This window comes from Medicago truncatula, chromosome 1 (genome assembly GCF_003473485.1).
Source record: "Medicago truncatula cultivar Jemalong A17 chromosome 1, MtrunA17r5.0-ANR, whole genome shotgun sequence".
NCBI lineage: Eukaryota > Viridiplantae > Streptophyta > Magnoliopsida > Fabales > Fabaceae > Medicago > Medicago truncatula.
The window spans coordinates 49,725,712-49,741,336 of record NC_053042.1 but is presented as its reverse complement, the minus strand read 5'-3'; positions in this window follow the sequence as shown (position 1 = coordinate 49,741,336).

Genomic DNA, 15,625 nt, shown 5'->3' with positions numbered 1-15,625 from the left:
AGTGACAAGTCCGTCCTATCAATGATGTAAAGAGGGAGCTCCGGTTGTGACTTGGCAGTAAAGCATTTTGCTATATGGTAGAGTTCTGTAGATTCAGATTTGCAGAAAACTTTTTTATGTTGATATCAGCTCAATATTATATTATAGAAGGATAAAAGTGTTATGGAATTATGGTGGAGCCTAAATTAATTGGGTGGATCGTCATCAACAAGACAAGTGAACTTTGAGAACAATAATTGGGTGGATCCGTCAAACTTTACACACTTCCATTTTATGTAAAAAATAACTAGAATACACTCAAAGAGAAGTGCGTAAACCCGGTGCACTTAAAATAATATTATTATTTAAAAATGTTAAAATATGAAGAAAAAATAATTATAGAATTTATTTTACAATGGTAGATTTTAGATCAAATGCATCTAAAGGTCCTTTAAATTTTTCGTTTTTTTCAAAGTCGTCCTTTAAGTTTCAAAAGTTTCAAACAAGTCTTTTAAGTTTCAAAAATCTCAAACAAGTCCTTTTAGTTTTTGAATCGTTTCAAACAAGTCCTTTTAGAGGATGATGGTGATGACTTAGATGATAGCAACAAAGAGCATTATCCACCATTTGTCATGTTTAAAAAGATGACTAATTTTAAGTGGATGTTAGGAGACAGATTTGATATCAAAGATGAGTTCAAGGAAACAATTACCAACTATGCTATCTACAATAGGACTTGTTTGAAACGATTCAAAAACTAAAAGGACTTGTTTGGAATTTTTGAAACTTAAAGGACGACTTTGAAAAAAATGAAAAACTTAAAGGACCTTTGTATGCATTTGATCTAGATTTTATTTATATATACTATATATCATATATATCGTTATTTTTTAAAACTAAAATATAATAGAATAATATATGATTTTTTTTTATCAATGCACATGAAACACATTATTTTATTTATTTTAAATGAAACACATGATAAGATTAGATTTTATCATGACCATCTGAAATGGATTTAGGTGTAGAGAGGTATGGGGTTGGTGCCCTCACCATATTTTGTTCATGAGAGGAATATTATGAAATATATTTTACAATAACAATAAGAGAGGTATGATTAACAATTCTCTCCTAGGGTTAGCGCCGCTGACTTTCCGTAGTGAGTGTATTGATGTCGTTCGGTAAGTTTTGCTTTCCTGAACGTTTGTTTGTGTTTTTGCTTTCCATAAAGCCTTGATGCCTTTGTTTTCTTTTCATGCCTGTGTCATGCGATTATGCTTCCTGCCTTTGTTTTCATCAAGCCATCATTGATTTCCATATATCCAAATTCACACTTTTGTCTTTTATGATATGCTCCAAGGGTTTCTTGATTCCATGGTTTCATTCACTGTTGCAGCCGTTGTGCCGTTCTCACTATTCTAAAATCCTTATAGTTTTGGCCGGGATTAAGGTTGGGTTGTTAGATGAGTGTCATTAGTTGGAATTGTCGGGGTTTAGGTAGCCCGAGCACAGTTCCTAATTTAAAGTACCTAGTACCTAGTCCAGACCTATAAATCGGATGCAATATATGTTGGCTTTCGATTACTGTTTTTCTGCTGACCGTATTGGTAGGGGAGGTGGTTTGGCATGTTTATGGAATAAGAACTTTAATTGTATTATTACGAATTTCTCCCAAAATCATATTGATATGGAGGTAAATGACTCTTTTAGGGGAAGATGGAGGCTAACTGGATTTTATGGTATGCCAGAAGGAGGGAGGAGAAGAGAGTCTTGGAACTTACTTCGCGATGTGGAGGAGAAATTGGATAGAGCTATGGCTAATGATATTTGGTTTGATAAATTTCAGAACGCAAAATTTGAGTGTCTTACTACCACATCCTCTAATCATTACCCTCTTTTGTTGGATTGTGCTCCGCAGCCTACGCCTAGTTCCGGTCAACGTCGCTTTCATTTTGAGAATGCGTGGCTTGTTGAACGCGAGTTTGGGCCTTTTGTTTCTCAAAGATGGCAAGGTTATGGTGATCGTCCTCTTGTGAATAAACTCAATCAATTTGTTGTGGATCTATCTAATTGGAGCATGAATACTAACCAAAACACCAGACAAGAGATTCGCAAGACTCAACGTAAGCTTGAAGCTATCCGTTCACATGTGGATCCCTCTGATGTGAGTTATTTCAACATGTTAAGGCAGAGGTTGGATAAATTGTTGATCAAAGATAATATGTTTTGGAAACAACGTGCTAAGACATTTTGGTATCGCGATGGGGATCTTAATACGAAGTTTTTTCATGCGGCAGCAAGCACCAGAAGAAAGTTGAATAGAATTGAGCATTTTGAGGATGAGAATGGTTTTGATTGTCGATCTGAAGATGGTCTGAAGCACATTGCACGTGATTATTTCATGCATCTCTTTCAAAAATCACCAAGCTCGTGTGCAAATGTCATTAATTTGGTTCCAACTTCAATCACCGGAGATGATAATGATATGTTGACTGCGAATTTCACCTTAGAGGAGTTCAAACAATCAGCTTTCTCCATGCAAGCAGATAAATGTCCAGGTCCAGATGGTTTTAACCCAGGTTTCTATCAACATTTTTGGGATACTTGTGGTCATGAAGTTTATTAGGCAGGTTGTCATTGGCTAGCAAGTGGCGCTTTCCCACCACATGTCAATTCTACTAATATTACTTTTATTCCAAAAGGTGATTCTCAGACTTCAATGAAGGATTGGCGGCCTATTGCTCTCTATAATGTTGTGTATAAAATAGTAGTCAAGGTGCTTGCTAACAGGCTCAAACAGGTGCTCGATAAATGTATCTCTATTAATCAGTCAGCTTTTGTCTCAGGTCGATCTATCTTATACAATGCAATTGTGGCTATTGAAATTGTTCGCTATATGAAGGCTAAGGCAAAGGGAAAGAGTAGAGATGTTGCAATTAAGTTGGACATTAGTAAAGCATATGATAGATTAGATTGGGATTACCTACGAGGAATCATGATTCAAATGGGTTTTTCATCTTGATGGGTTAGTTGGATTATGTTTTGTGTTGAGACGGTTGATTACTCAGTTTTTGTTAATGGAGCATCAGTGGGTCCTATTGTTCCAGGACGCGGCCTCCGTCAGGGAGATCCTCTCTCACCTTATTTATTTATCATTTGTGCTGAAGGACTCTCCTCCCTTATTTGTGAAGCTGAACGTTGCAATAATATTAGAGGTACTTCGATATGCACAAATGCACCAGTTATTTCCCACCTTCTCTTTGCAGACGATTGTTTTCTTTTCTTTAGAGCTTGTGAGAGTGACTACTTATGAAGAAGCTTTGGGGCAAGCCATTAATCTCCAGAAGTCTAAATTATTTTGTAGTCGCAATACTCTAGATGATTTGAAAAATCTCATTGCTACTACTCTCGGTGTTCGTCAAGTGTTGGGTACATGTAAATATCTTGGACTACCTTCTATGATTGGCCACAGCAAACATGCAACTTTTAAATTTGTTAAGGATCGCATCTGGAATAAAATAAACTCCTGGAGTAGTAGATGTCTCTCGCAGGCTGGAAGGGAGGTTCTCATTAAGTCTGTTTTGCAATCTATTCCTTCCTATGTGATGAGTATTTTTCTTCTTCCGGGATCCATCATAAATGAAATAGAAAAAATGTTAAATTTCTTCTGGTGGGGTCATAATTCAGCAAACTCTCGAGGATTGCACTGGCTATCTTGGGAGCGACTTTCAGTTCCAAAGGTGTTTGGAGGTATGGGAGTTAAGGGCCTTAAGGCTTTTAATATGGCTATGGTTGGTAAGCATGCTTGGAAGTTGGTTTCTTCTCTAGAGTCTCTAATCACTCGTTTACTCAAAGCTAAATATTTTCCTCGAAGTGACTATTTTGGAGCTAGCATAGGCCATAATCCTAGTTATGTTTGGCGTAGTATTTGGAGTGCTAAAGATGTGATTCGGCGTGGTTTTCAGTGGAGTATAGGTACAGGCGAACACATACCAGTTTGGGATCACCCTTGGATCAGTAATGTTGCACGAATTTTACCTTCAACTCATCATCACTTAGAGTGGCCATCCATCACTATTTCTGACTTGTTGATTACACCCGAGAAACAGTGGAATATGGAGCTCATTAATACTTTTTTTGACACTGTTACTGCTAGAAACATTTTTAACACTCGTTGCTTCCTTTGGTAACTCATGATGTGCCTGTTTGGAAGTTTGAAAGGGATGGTACTTATTCAGTTAAAAGTGCATATAAGGATATTCTGAATCATGATGTGGCAATTGTTCAACACCATGTGCCGGGTAACTGGAATTGTATCTGGAGTTTATAATTGCCCTCGAAAGTTAAGAATTTCCTTTGGCGAGCTTGCCCACGAGAATCTGTTTGCAATCTAAAGGAGTTTAGTGTACTGATAGGTGTGCAATGTGTGATGATTTTGGAGAGGATAACACTCATTTATTCTTTGTGTAGTAAAAGTATGCTTTGTTGGCAACGTATTGGCTTATGGAGCCCTTTGATGGTTGTTTTTGATATTAATGTCAGCTTTCCAACCAATGTGTTTGCTATCCTACAACACCTGGATCAGCAGCAAAAACAACTTTTCAGTGTGACCCTTTGAAGTATTTGAAAGCATCGAAACAATAAGGTATGGAACAACATTACTGAAACGGCTCAAGATATTTGTGCTCGTGCAGGTTCTCTTCTTACTAGCTGGATGAATGCTCATAATATTCAACATCCTATCCCTCAGAATCCTGCCACCCCGAATGATTTGAAGTAGAGGAAAAGGGAAAAGAAAATATTCTAATCACAAAGAAAAGGTTAATTAAATTAGTTAACTCCCCAGCAGCGGCGCCAAAAATTTGATGGGATAAAATCGCAAGTGTACGGTTCTATCGAAGTAGTAAAATAAGAGTATCGTTCAGACAGTGAGTTGTTCATAACTACATTATCTGTTTATTTTAGCAATGTATATATAGTAAGAGAATTGGACTAAGCTCCCAAACCATCAAAACGTTAGAATTCTACTCTTCTCCTTGTATTTTTCGCTCGTGCCCTGCAACCATCCAAAAATGTCCTTATGTTACTTAACTAACACAGCGTAAATCACGCACCTGTAAAAAAACCGTTATTTACACGTAAGTGAGTTAGCTCACGCACCCCATGTGAGTTAACTCAAGCTGGTTTTCGTTTGCAGAATTCTACATGTATCTGTGCACTCAAAAGCAGGAGCAGCAAGCAATATTTGCGTCATATATTATGTCATTGCAAGCAGCTAATTATGTCATTGCTTCAACACGTAGCAAGCAGCAAGGAGCATAATATCTTTATGTCTTCTACAATTTGGCACGTGGCAAGACTCCAAGAGCATGATTATTAACTATCTATGCATGTGATTCTTGAATATAAGCAAAGTGTTGGAATGATAATAATAGTTTAATGTATCCAGGTTGTGTATGTATAACTATGTATGCATGTGATTCATCTTTCACGTTTGAAAATTGAAAACTAGCGTGGCATGAATTAACTCATGCAAGTGTAAAAAAATGGTTTTTACACGTGCGTGACTTAGTCACGCTGCGTTAGTTAAGTAACACATAATTTTACACTTGTGTTAGTTAATTAACATAAGGATATTTTTGGGATGGCTGCAGGACGCGAGCGAAAAGTGCAGGAGGAAGAGCAGAATTCAAAACGTTATGTGTGGCACAAAAAGGCCCAATATTAGGAACATAGATTTTTCTCTAATTTTTTGAAACTATACACCTTAAGGATCAAACATGTCGCGGTTCCAACACACATCATTGTACGACACTCGTATGATACTTGTTCAATACGTGTCAAAATATTCATAAAAATCTTTAAAAATAAAATAGTTTTTTCTTTGTTTCAACACTTCTTGGATCGGCGTTCAACATCCATATAACACTTGCACAATAAATACAGGACAACTCAGACAAGTGTCTGAATAAGGTTTGTTCTTTTTCTTTGTTTAGAAACTTCTTTGGCACATCTCAAACACAACTGCAAGAGTTAAAAATGTTTTTGAGCAATGCTAATCAATGAGGGCGGAGGCTACGGTGAGAGGCCAAAATATGTCTCTCACGGTGCAAATTGATTTTTCACCACTAGATATATTAATAAACTATTGTGTGATCATGATAAGAGACCTGCAACTTGTTTCCACCATTTTCAACGGTAAGCATTATCTTTTAGGCAAAATATAATATGGAACAGTGCAACAAATGGTCCATGATAGACCATGATTTTTTCACCATCATATCATGTAAGGCAATCTCCCGTACTCTTCCTCTCTTAATTCTAGAAATCCCTTTCTTCTGTTGGAACAAAAAATGTTTAGCAATAATAATCCTTAAGAGTTTTGATGATAATAAAGTATTAAAAATTGTCAATTGGATATGTTAATATTTGTTCAAGTGTACAGGACTATAGACAAAATTTTGACATCTTAATTGGTCTTGGAAGCACAAATAAAGAGCAAGTACGTCAACAAAAAGGGAAGCTTAAAGTGTCTGAAGAAAACTGCTCATGAAGTCTGAAGTGCTCCTGAAGTGATGACGTCATCAGAAGCAAGTTCATCAGAAGCAAGTTCATCATAAGTTGTGTATCACCAGAAGCTGCAGTTCATCATGAGATGCAACTTAAAGCTTCAAAAGCTGTTTCAAGGATTCAAACTCGCCTAAAAATTGCAGAAGACTGGAAAAGTATGGCAACGACTATTTTGAAAGGCATTGGATGCTTATTCTTCAAAGAGCGTTGACATAGTACGTTTGTACGAAGTGTACAACCACTATCTCCACTACTCTGTTTTTGTCTCTGCTACTAGACAAGGATAACAGCTCTGCCTGCAACAATGTTTATTCACATTGGGAACGCATTTGAAATTGATCATTCATAGGACAATAACCATATCAGGCAAAGGATCATTGGTGATTGATCAAAAGCTTCAATCGACTCTATTTTGAATGTGCTGACATTTCAACGTCTCTTTCACACCTCTATATAAAGGAGTGAAGACTCAGAGTTTCATAAGAACAATAATACGCATTAGCTAAGCCAAAACTCTGTTGAAATTGTTCTCCACTTCAAAGTTCACTTAGAATTTCTTAACAAAGCTTATATCTTAGGAATTCTAGAGTCTTTAAAGTCTGTATCTGATTTGTATTATGAACACCACTGATTGTATATCAAGTGTTCAACCTCAAACATTTTTCTTTGTAATTCTGTTTGAATTAAGAAGTCTCTTGCAGTTGTGCTTGAGCAATAGAAGTCTCTTGATTGTGTTCAGGAGCATAGGAAGTCTCTTGCAGTTGTGCTTGAACAATTTGAAGTCTCTTACTAAGTTTAGAAGTGAGCATGTGTAATCAGATATTACATAGTGAACTCTCCTTGAAAGTGCAAGGGGGACAAGACTGACTTCCGGTTTGTGGAAGGAACTTGTATAAATTGCTTGTGTCTTTCTTCTCTCTTTCTCTCTGTTTTATCCGCTGCATTTAGTTCTGAACATCTTTTCAGAAGTAGAACTCTATCTGATTCTGAACTGCATTTTCAGTTAGGAGAAAAAGGAGAAAAACCTAACACAATTCAACCCTCCTTCTTGTGTTTTTTCTCACCTTCATCTTCCTCACACAACAATATAGGGTCTGTTTGGTAAGGCCTCAAAGTTAGCTTATAGCTTATAGCAGATAGTTTATAAGCTCGTTTGACTAGAAAAGCTCTGTTTGATAATGTTTTTTCGCCACGAGCTTATAACTTATTTCACGAGTTTATAAGCTATTTTTCAGACGTTATTCCAAGTAATATTTGAGCTTGTAGCTTATAGCTTATCATTTTTTCTTCCAATTTTACTCTTATTGTTTTATCTTAAATTCTTTTTTACCCTTTATAATTTATTGTAATTTAAACTAATATATATAGTTACGTTAGTTGTTGGACAATTTTTTTTTTTTGAATAAATGTTAGGTGCTCGACAGGTACATTTCTTTTCTTTAAGAAAGATTTACATATTGTTTTTGTTACGAAAAGCCACATACTATTTTTATTTTGGTTCCAGGTACATACTGTTTTTTTATGCTCTTATTGTTAGGTAAAATAATTCTTTATTTTTTAAATACGTAAATGTAATTCAGTGAAGTAAGTATTCAACGTAAATATAATCCAGTGTTAATAATACATATAAAATCTTGACACAAAAAAATACATAATAATAATAATACATTCCTCAAACAAGAACAAAGTATTAACACTTAAATGAAAATAACTATAAAATAAATGTTAATGGATAAAATTTGATTTGATAGTTTAATATCAAAGATATAATTGATTAAAAAATTTAAATACCAAATTATGAATATTTAAATATTAATTGATCTAAATTTTATTATGAATTAAAATATCCATTTATGTCATTTTATATTTCTCAACTAGTTGAACCGCTAATTTTACCAAACATTTCAATTAGCTTATATGTTATCAATCATCAGCTATCGACTATCCGCTATAAGCTATGAACTATAAACTATCAGCTATCCACTATTTTTTACCAAACAAAGCTATAATTTGTTTTTGAGAAATGTTAACAAGTGCTCCCGGAGCACTCTTTAAGCACCTTTAATAACAAGTTTTTATGAAAATCTGTATAATCAGTGCATTAGAATGTGAAACATTTAACTTTTTGAGGAATATTTTCTAAATTTAGGATCCTTAAAGAGTGCTCGGGAGCACCCGTTAACAAGACCCTTTGTTTTTCTACTTTTCTTCTTGTTCTTCCCTCCTCTTCCTTCTTCTTCTTCATATAAATATCATATTCATAAACCTTCAAAGAAACCCAAGAAAAAAAATAGTTCCTCTAAAAACCCCAATCTCATGTAAAATAATTGGTCCAAAAAAACAATAAATATTTGAATGCAATAGAAATTTTTAAATTCTAACCCTTTAAAATTCATCAATATTTGTTCCTTGTCTTTCCAATCTATTGTTGATTATTTATATTCCGTATTTTGTAATTGTATTTTTTTTTTCCTTTCATTAGTAGTAAATTCATGATTATGTGGATGTGGTCAATTTGTGGTGCCAATATTCTTGAAATAAAATTGTTTTTGAGTCATGCATTCCTTCTCTCAATATTGTTGAAGTAAATTCATAAGCGATTGAATAATGCTTTTGAATCACACAGTTCCTTTGTGTTGGTTCTAAATCTACTTATTTCATCAATTATGAACAACATGAAATCTTTACCTTGAGATATTAATCACTTATTTTGGGGGTTTGGAAAATAGATTGGTGATTGAATCTAGGTAAAAAAGATTAGTAATTAAACCTTCAAAAAAACATGGTTTGAGGATCAGAGGGATCTGTAAGTTCAAGACATCAGTTTTTGGTAAAAATAAGCTCTCTTTAAAGAGTGAATTCATTAAATTGAATTGTTTTTTGGTTGAAAAAGTAAATTCATAAAATAGATTTTTTTTTTGTTCTCCCCTTTTTCGTTTTGCAGAGATCCATGGAATTGAACCGTACCAAATGAAATCCTTTACACTCTCTTTGGTTGGAGAGAGTTAAAGAAGAGAGAGTTAGTGAAGAGAGAAATAGAAGAGAAGTAACAAACTTCTGTTGTTTGGATAGGAAAGAGTTTGTGAATAGAGAATAAAAATAGGTGGGCCCTACCACCTTTTTGCTTCTCTTCAATTAAGGGAAGAAATGGAGAGGAGTGACGTGGAGATGGTAAGTTTACACTTATGCCACTACAAATTCATCATACTTATGCAAATTTAATTCTTTTTAATGAATTTTTGGATGAAAATGTCAAACCCATTTTTTTCAACAAATACAGAAAAAAGAAAACTTGACGTGTGTATTATAAAAAAAAAATATGAGGCTGGACCAACAACAAGCCATAGCGGTGCTCAATTTTTTTTGAGCGAATAGCGGTGCTCAAATTTGTGTTTCGAAAATATATAATACACTTTAAATTAGATTGTTAAATTAAATAAACTAATTTTGTCAAAGATTGAATTAAAGGATATTTTTACATCAGTTAATAATAATTTGATTATATCCTTAAAAAAAATTAATTATATAGAACCAATAAATTATATTTTAGTTTTAATTCAAGGGTATTTTTGTCTTTTAAAAAAAGTAGCATCTCTTTCTCTTCTATTTCTCTCTTCTTTCTCTTATACCAAACAACCCATTAAATCTACTCTATTTTTCACCTTTTCTCTCTTCACAACTTCTCTCTTACCTATTTCTCTCTTCATAACTTCTCTTCTAAACCAAACACACCCTTAGAGATATTGTTATTATATAGTTCAATTTTATTTCATTTTAATATAAATAAAATACAATCTGCAAGTTTTGCAAATAAATACGATCTGCAAAAAAAGTAAGGATTGAGGTTTGACATTGCAGCAAGCGTGAGCAAATAAATGGATGGACATCGCATTTTCTCTAAGTAAAGCCTTGATTTCAGATCTGGATGTTTAGAAAGAACATGTTGGCGGAGACAAATGAATTTTGGGAAAAACATTCATTATTGTTCTGGATCTGGATTTAAAAATTCAAGTAGTTGTTACAATTTGTTGATGACAAATCCGTAAATAATGGTAGCAAGAAAAGCTTCATCAGAGATAACGTTGGTTGACTCAATTAGGTGTATAAAAAAATTATTTTTTATGTTGTTAAAAACCCATAAAACTCAAATTTTTGAGAGGTTGAAGATGAAGATGCAAAGAGAAAAATATGAAGATATTTAACGCCAGAGAATTTTTTTATTAAAATCATAGTATTTTTTGTAACAAAAAACTAGTTGATTTTTCCACATCAAAACGTTCAAATTAAAATACAGGAATTTCAGTGTTTGGAATGTTTGGTATAATTTAATTCCACAAACTATCTATTTAGAAACTTAGTCAACGTGGAATGATGTTCATCCGATGACCAAAAACGACCTAGCCGACTAACAATATCAAAGAAAACAATTATGACCGTTGGATATGACCTAATTGAACTAAGAACAAAGTATAAATTGGAATTTCGGTGATCAGAATCTTCGTATTAAGTCAATCTGACAAACTATCCAGTTAGAAACCTAGTCAACATGGAAAGACATCCTCCGACAACTAAAACAAACCCAACCGACTAGCTGGATCAAATAAAACAATTCTAATAGTTGGATATGACCTAATTAAACTAAGAACGAAGTAGGAACTGAAATTCCGACGATCAAAATCTTTGGTATAAGTCAATCCAACAAACTATCCCTTCAAAAACCTAGTCAATACGAACGGACGTTCCTCCGAGGACCAAAACAGACCTAAGTGACTAACGATGTCAAATAAAACAATTATGATAGTTGGATATGACCTAATTGAACTAAGAACGAAGTAGGAATTGAAATTTTGGGGATTAGAGTCTTCATAATAAGTCAATTCAATAAACTATCCCTTTAGAAATCTAATCAACTTGAAAGGACATTCATTCGATATAAGTTAGTCAATCCGACAAATTATCAATTTAAAATCTTCGGTATAAATTTTTAATATCACATATATAATTTCAAGCATTTAATGATAATATACTGTATTAATAAATCGAACTTTCATTGTTTTTTATTTTTTTAAAAACTTTTATTGTCTAATAGTATACTATCTTTGTCCCTAATTATAAGGCCGTTTTGAAAAAATAACGAGAATTAAGAAAATTGAAAGTGATAATAAATTTGTTTGTAATTAATATTGCTTTTACAATTTTATCTTTTAAGCAAGAGGATTCTTGTATGTTTTCAACATAGTATTTAATTCTTATTGAAGAAAAAGATATAAAATAAATGGGGTATATTGGTAAAAAGTTAATTAATGTGTTTGAAAATATCAAATGAGGCTTATAAAAAGAGACAAAGTAATGTTTCAAAGAGTCTTATATACTACTGAATTAATACAGAGACCCATCATAAAATGAAGGATTTTGAATATGTTTCTGATCCCTATAAATATACCAACATTTCGTTTTAGTCTCTCTAAAAAACTTCTTCAACTTTTAGTCCTAAATTTTTTTTCATCTTCACTTATGAGAAGAAAACGATTTACCATCGGAATTAATGTTGGGAGTGAATTAAATTTTGGTGATTTAGAATTAATGTTGGGAGTGTTGAGATGGAGTTGAACTTATTTAAACCATAGATCTAATCCGAAGGTAAAATTTATTGCCACACCAATGAAGTACCTTACCACTACCTTATGTTAGCAGCCACCTTATTTTATTTATTAAAAGCTATAACTTATTGTAAAAAAAAATAAAAAATAAAAAAAATCTAGTTTGACTTGCAAATGCAGGTAAAAAAGGCCAAACCACCGTGAGAGATATACTTTGTCCTCTCACGCTAGCCTCCGCCATCAATGAGGGGTTAAAAACATTAAAATTTATTACAAGTTTTTAAATTTTTTCGATAGTTGATGGATAAATAAAATGTCAAACACTATCATACTTTGTTTTAGATTTTTTTTTCTCAATGAAACAAATTGCTCAATTTAAATGCACATGTATAAATTTTCATTCTCAATATTGTTCTTTTATATATATATATATATATATATATATATATATATAGCGATGTTGGTGTCATGTATCTTTGAAATTAACGGTGACGAAATGTTGGTGTCTGCATCAAAATCAATGTTTTGTACGTCCCGTGACACTGTGTCTACATAGACGCCATGTTATAGAGAGCAATTTGATAGAGAGGAAAATGATAGTAAAAAAACGTGAAACTCTCAATAGCTATTTTCTTCCCTAAATCCTCAAAATACAAAAAAATCTTCAAATCTTGGATTCCTCAAATCCCTTAAATTTTAAATCTGAAAGAAGAAGAAAAATTCCTTCGATCTGAAAAATTCCCATAATCTCTTTTTCCTTTAAATCCCTGATTTCTTCTTCCCCTAAACAGTGGAGATATGTGGAAGTGATTGCATTGATTCACACTCCCCTTTATATAGTGGAGAGATGTGGATAGCATGAGTGTGATAGTGAATGATTTCACAATTTCAAGAGACTTTGTAGAATTGTTTTGGTGAACATCAGAGACTTTGTACAAAATATTATCCATCATTTTATCAATGTACGTAAAATTTTCTAGAGTCAATGGTAAATTCCAAGACCGTGAAATATGCTTATTTAATTTATTTTTTTAGATCTGATATAATCCATTTGCAGTAAAAAAATATTACTTTATTCATGTGAGTCAAACTCGGTTGATAAAGACAATATATAATATATGCAGAAACCATAGTTTCAATGTCGGATATCCCACTTCTCACATTTAAAATGTGTGAGCTCCGGCTATTAGACTACTTAACAAAAAAAAATAAAAATATTACTTTAAATAGCACTCTCTTTTCTTTTGTGGTGGTCAGTGTTTGAATTCCAAACCTTACATATATTATGCATTGTTCCTTTCAACTGAGTTAATAATGCATTCTCTCTATCAACTACCGATGAATTTCTTACAAATCTTCCCTTCAGAGTTTAATCAAGGGCACTATTGCCCCCAATTAATCAACCGATGATAATCACACACACAAAATAGACAAAGCGTTAAAAAATAATATATTAGACAAGAGAAATGATATTTGAACATCCATTTAGTGACAACTTTTGCAACAACTTTCTCTCGCATACTCACATTACTTTTTACTTTATCTCTCTATTGCTATGGTTTCCGTGTCAATACCACTTTTTTCTTTGTAAAATATAGTTGTCAAATAAATTATCACCAAATTGATTGCTCAAATAACACTCCTCACAAATGTAAAAGGAAAGATATAATAGAAAGATCACAAAAAATAAGAAACTTTTAAGCAACTAACATTAAAGATGCTCTGAAAGTGACAGAACCTAAACCCATATTAACTTCCCAAACAAAAAGGACTCGTTGATAGTTGAGGAATACCAGGAGGGCGCTTAAACAGTAACAGACCAATGTTTCATATCATAAAAGAGAAAGACATATATCCCTTCCTAACGTAGATCATATATTTTATGTATCAAACATTTAACTCATTTAAACTACTAAGTAATTAAATTTAAATGATTAATAAATTCCACTAAAACACGAGTTTTCTTAGGAGAAGTATAACATACATGTATTTCAAACATTTATAATATAAACATCAAATGTTATGCGATAACATACAACTCAACATTCACAATTGCTTATTAAAAGTCTTGTACTAAAAGGAACCTAAAATATAACATAGTTAAAAATACAAAAGATAAAAGATTAGTTTGCTACTGTTGATTTCAAATTACTTGATGGACAAAGAGCATTATTTTAAAGGATGTAGTTTAATTGTTTGATGATCAACTTTGTATTTATTATTACAACTTAATTTTTTTTGTATACAGTACATTTGTGTATTTAATTTATATATTATAATTTATTTTAGTGGTTCATTTGAGTTTTTCATTCTACCTCTGCGACTGAGTACAATTATTTTTAATTAAACTTTATTTATCTCTTGACCGTATTTCATATTAACATACCCTCTTCTCCCAACAAGAGGATTAAAAAACATTGAGGTCATTCATTAATTGACTTAGGACTAGTTAATCATACTTGAACCCAACATAATGAACGTAAAATGTGATCAAGGGAAACAAATATGAATAAAATATCGTGAAATTGTCATGAAACGGTGAGGTCTACGTTACCCTTTGATGAATTGGGGGTAATTTACTCTTAATGATAAGTACGATTCAGGTGGAGATTACATGTTGAGTGAAGGAGATGAAGAAGTTTAATGTTCTTGAGATGAAAATGGTAATTGATTGTAAGAAAAAAATCCTATCGGTAAGGTATACATTACCCCTAATGACAAGTATGATTTGACTGTGGAATGAAATGAAAGAGATGAAGAATTTGATGTTCTTAAGATAAAAATGGTAATCGATTCTGAGAATAAAAATGAAGAAAATGAGATTTTTCTTTGAAAGAGATAGATAAATCATCCCTATTCATTAACGGGTAACTTAGAAGAAGAAAAAAAAAACCATGAAACCACAAATGTAACTCGTCATGTTAACAAGAAAATCGTTCACTTAATTAGCAAAAGCCGCGTGATGTAATTATAAATTATAACCACCACAAGAATAAGCATGATTATGTTAAAGATCACTCTCATGCATACCCAATATTAATTCTACTTATTCTTCTCCACTTATATTGACTTGGGATATTACACATTGCCGACAAGATATCGTGGAAGAAGATTATTCGCTGTTTAAAGTAGTAGCAATGTTGAAAGTTGAAACAATATTGGTTGGCATCTTAAAAAAATCGAACTAAACACGAACTCTTAATAGATTACAATTCTTGATATAACTACTTTGTTTGGTCTGTGGGAAATTCTTTCGTACAATGATTTAACAATGTTGTTGACTCAAGATTTTAATTTTGAAGTACTGTTGTTGTATCATCATATCTTATCTTTTCGTATATATCACTTATAAAGTTCAGCTTAGTTACTAGTTCAACTCGTGTTTAAATAGTAGCACCCTGTTCAGATCAGAGATATGTTTTGTCTGGAAGTGGTGGCTATCTTAGCTTGTAAGTTGTAACTTGATTGTGTCCAGT